Source organism: Thermobia domestica, chromosome 9 (genome assembly GCF_964235325.1).
Source record: "Thermobia domestica chromosome 9, izTheDome1.hap1.1, whole genome shotgun sequence".
NCBI classification, from domain to species: Eukaryota; Metazoa; Arthropoda; class Insecta; order Zygentoma; family Lepismatidae; genus Thermobia; species Thermobia domestica.
This window is the reverse complement of record NC_137462.1, coordinates 85,201,804-85,206,456: the sequence shown is the minus strand read 5'-3', so window position 1 is coordinate 85,206,456 and position 4,653 is coordinate 85,201,804. Positions and strand designations below refer to the sequence as shown.

At 37.4% G+C, this 4,653-nt stretch overlaps 1 non-coding gene across 1 annotated transcript; it reads left to right on the top strand.

The window, feature by feature from the left end:
* Nucleotides 1–602: 602 nt before the first annotated feature.
* Nucleotides 603–693, top strand: TRNAY-GUA (transfer RNA tyrosine (anticodon GUA)). The gene is given in 2 exon segments: nt 603–639; nt 658–693. It is a non-coding gene; the product is annotated as a tRNA-Tyr (tRNA).
* The last annotated feature ends 3,960 nt before the right edge of the window (nt 694–4,653 follow it).

Genomic DNA, 4,653 nt, shown 5'->3' with positions numbered 1-4,653 from the left:
TTTTACTTTGTATATAAGGTGTTAAAAGAGAGATATGTAACGTAATCTCTTCCAAAGAAGCTGATTGTTATTTTCATTTCGTTAAATATTCGAAAGAATGATAAACTGACATCTCTGCTGTCTAAGAACCTACCCTAAGACTTTCCACTCGTATCAGCTGGCATTTTGTATCGGATGTAGTGGCGTTAATAACGGTCCAGCAGATCTCAAGGTCCGCAAGAAGGGGTGGAAGCTCAAGGTGTGAAACTCGATTCCCTTATAGGGCTTGTTTATTAATAATGGGGGAGAGAATTTTTACCGCCATTGATCATTACCTAGGTAGTTATAGGGATAGACCTATGCGCCTTTCCTTGCCGAGAAAATGTTTTTCATTTTAATTTTAAACATATAAATTATAATCTAAGCCGTTCCTTTTCAGTGATAAATAATACAGCAGTACTTTGTTGAATGGATTGTGTCGTTTTTTTAATAGTTGTTTCTGTGCCAACATTTAACTCATGTGATCAGCTAACTGACCTTGTTCTTCCATCTTGTATATGTATGTACGAAAGAGAAAGTTTAGTGACCTGAACTAATTCTTAGCAAAGCGCTTCACGCGTGTTCCTCTGGTAGCTCAGTTGGTAGAGCGGTGGACTGTAGGTGGAAAGAAAAGCAGTTATCCATAGGTCGCTGGTTCAAATCCGGCCCGGAGGAGTTATCTTTTTACATATTCGATTAATGAAATCCAATTATAATATTTGAAACAGTTATAAAACAAATTAATGTATTTCTGTTTTTTTCAAACCTGTAATTATCAACATGTATCTTCTTCTTTAGGTATGTTTTTGATATTTTGATATTACTGGAAATCAATTTGCTGCAAAATTCCTCCAGCAGCATCCTCTGGTAGATCAGTTTGTAGCGTGGTGGACTGTAGTTAGGGTTAAGGAGACAGTTATATATAGGGTGCTGGTTCAAATCCGGCCTGAAGCGGAGGAGTTACTTTTTTTTATTCGATTAATAATATCCAATAATAGCATTTGAAAGAGTTATAAATCAAATTAATGTTATTTCGCTTTCTCAAACCTGTACTTATCAACATGCATCTTCTTCTTTAGATATATTTTGATATTTTGATCGAAAATTCATATGAATATGAATATGAATATGAATATTGAAACATCAATTCATTGGCCAATATGACTTTGATATCGTTGTTTGGATATCATGTTTCAAAACTTGATGCAGATTTATTGTATATACCATACATATATATTGTACTTCCATTTTTAGGGTATAGACTTGCACTCTTCGGTGAAAGTTCAGTTTCGGGAGGCTTCAGTGTACCTATGCCGTAAAAACTATTGTGCAAAAAGCACTAACGAATTTGTTCCAAGTTGCCACTAAAAACCATGAATGCTACCTAACCGAGTCAAGGCAGTAGTGCAGTAAGGAGTACTGCGTGGTAGCGTGGGTACATCCATATTGGGCGGGCGCGTCAGTGACAGTGGGTATATACATAAACGATGATATGGTATAAAAATACTTACCTTACATGTTGGATTATGTATTTGTACGTTATTATGGACATTACAGGTAATAGACTGATATGTTTTCCTTGGTTACGCTTTGGTGTTCTCAAATAACATGACACATTACTTACATAAATCTCACAAATGTATGGATGCTTTAACTCTCTGACACTTTTATCCTTGCGAATCATGAGTTAATATGTTGCCTGCAGATACTTCATTTCACTTTGTATATTGTGGTTAATGGCTAGTTTAAAGACGAATCCTAGGTTAGCAGTTAAATTTTGATCAATGTATATGTAAATACACGTCTCACATGTAAGAACACAACACATTAGATTATTTACACCAGGGGTAAAAGTGGATCTGAAAAGGTACGAAGACGCATGACGTCACGCCGTCTCCCCTGCCTATCTCTGCCCATTGTAATTTTTTAGGAAGTGAAGGGACAGTGGTAGTGGATGAACAACGTCCAATCGTGTTCCCCTTCACTTTTACCCCTGATTTACACACTAGCCTATTAAAAAGCATACAAATATGTGCTGTAAATTCTACAGTGGATTCGTACAGTAAATTGACACGGAAAATTCAATCTATTTATCCAAACATGTCACGTCACAACTCTGTTACTGGCAGATCACTTGCTACATATAAATAATTCGAATGCATAACGATCTAGCCCACGACCGTCTCTTAGGATTTACTTGGAGGGGAGAGTGGAGAGAAGAAGACTCTCCCACATAAGCAAAGCGTCACGTTTTTCATTAGCAGAGGTCTATATTATTACACTATTAAGTAATATTAACATATTCCAAAGTAAGGCACTCAATCTCTCTCTTGAAGCCCCAAATGATGCCTCAGCTCTGGTTTCTGAAGGTAAATAATCTATTACAACACGGAATCATAGAGGCTCAGTAGTAGTGTTCAGAAATGAAATGAAATGAAATACGTTCCACGGTTATGCCGACTAGGCTAAAGGATACGATACTGATGAGAAATGAATGAAATGATAGAATGAAGAAAGTGGAAGGAAACGGGAGAACCCCGAGAAAGCCCACGCACACGATGTTTGTCCGCTACAAAGCTCACTTGGTGCAAAATGGGATTGAACCAAGGACCTCATGCACCAGAGGTGAAGCTGAACCACTGAGCCACCACGACCCCTAAAGCGTTCGCCTCTGATGCGTGGTGTCCCTTGTTCGATTCCACACAGCGTCAAACGATCTTTGTGGTGGACATTTACTGTGTGTATGGGTTTTCTCGGGGTACACCCGTTTCTTCCTACTTTCACCATTCTACCATTACCATCTATCTCATCATTGCCGTCCCCGTAGCCTCAAAAATAAATAAATAAATAAATAAAATAAAAATAAGACATAGAAGTAATAAAAATGGTGATAATTGTTGAAAGTAAACTTTGACTAAACTCTGGACAAGAAAGAGAACAAAAATTATTTTATGACTCTGACGATTGTTTTGAGAACAGAATATATTTTTGGATCTGGAATTTAGTCTCACGTGAGTCGGATACGTTATTCCTAAGGATCTTTAGTTTCTCCATAATCACATAATTAAAAATTATCATTGATCCTCCTTAAGAGGAGAAACATATCTAGCCTTTGTATTATATTTAATACCCATGGGTACTCGCAACGGAAGATAAGAGAAGGCAATTCGCCCTCTCTGGATTTTCGAGATGGTTCAGTTCTTCGAAATACGTATCAAAACATATTAGATTTGCTTACTCACCAAGTACAATATTTAATATATTTAGTGTAATTAGTAAAATCATGCAATGTGCATCAACAGTATTATTTGTTTTACATGAAAAATGAAGTACATTAAGGTGTGTGTTCACGACTTCAATTGTGTATCTTTCTTCTGCCTCACCCATGAAAAAAAGCATGCGGGCGTTTCTGTAGTGACTATTACGAAATATGAATTGACACTCCGCAATGGATTAACAAAATATGGCCATGAAAAAAAGTGCAGTTTTACTATACGGATTCATAGGGTGTAAATAGTAGTAGGAGTAGGAATAAGGGGTAGGAGTAGCAGTAGGAGTAGGAACAGGTTAGAAGCCCCATAGGGGTTCGTTGGGTTCTTTTCTCGATAAAAAATGGGCAAATTAAAGACTTTCGAAAATTTTTCCATACATTTTAGAATCTGTGAATCCGTATAGTAACACTGCACCAAAAACAAATCTCAGTTTCTGTTTAAGAATTGCAGGCGCTGATAACCGAAACGAAGAAGGAAAGACATGCAGGTTTACTTTTGGCACAAATAATTATTGAAAAATTAATTCTTTCACTAATTCCGGGCGACATGAAAATATCTCACTTGGCATAGATAAAATTCAAGGAAGCCATCAGAAATAATTATTGGAAAAATCAAATTGTTTTACGATTTGCGTATAAACATGATGTCCGGATGTATGGCACAAAAACAAGTGTGAAAATACGAATCAACCTGTGCTAGGTGGCCACCAAAAAGCACGAATGCTATCTAACCGAGTTAGTGTAAGGCGAAGCTGGGGTCCTCATGATAACACCGGGGAGTCCCCGAAGGGAGCAGTATAAGCGTAATCGAAAGTAATAAAAACAAGTGGGTTTTAGCAATGATTCGAATTTCAATAGCGTTTGTCATGGTTTCATACTAAACGGCGTGACAAACATCTTCGCATTTGAAGGCGGCCCTCCAAGTTCCCTTTAAATGCTGCTAGCAAATGAGAGGCCAGCGGTATTGCCACGTTTATTTTGCACAGATCCACGTATATTCCCTCTCACCTGATCACGCTGTAGTTTGTCTACTTAGCCATAGCCACACCCCTTTACCACTTGGCAACGTCATGTCAGAGCTTGCGTTTTATTCGTTTAGTTGAAATGCCAAGATGTTTGTCACAGGTTTTAATAGTGCTCCATTTGTAAGCATACTATAGCTTCTGTACACGGTGCAGAAACACATCGCCGGTGGAAGATAGTACATATCTACTACAGTCATCTTCATGTGCACCCACTTTATCCGTTGTAAAGCGTTTGTAGTAATTTTACATTAGTAACTTTACACTTGTAACTCTAAAATACAGCTGTATTGATTCGTATTTAATTGTATTGCCTGGAGAAATACATTGCTTTATTTATTT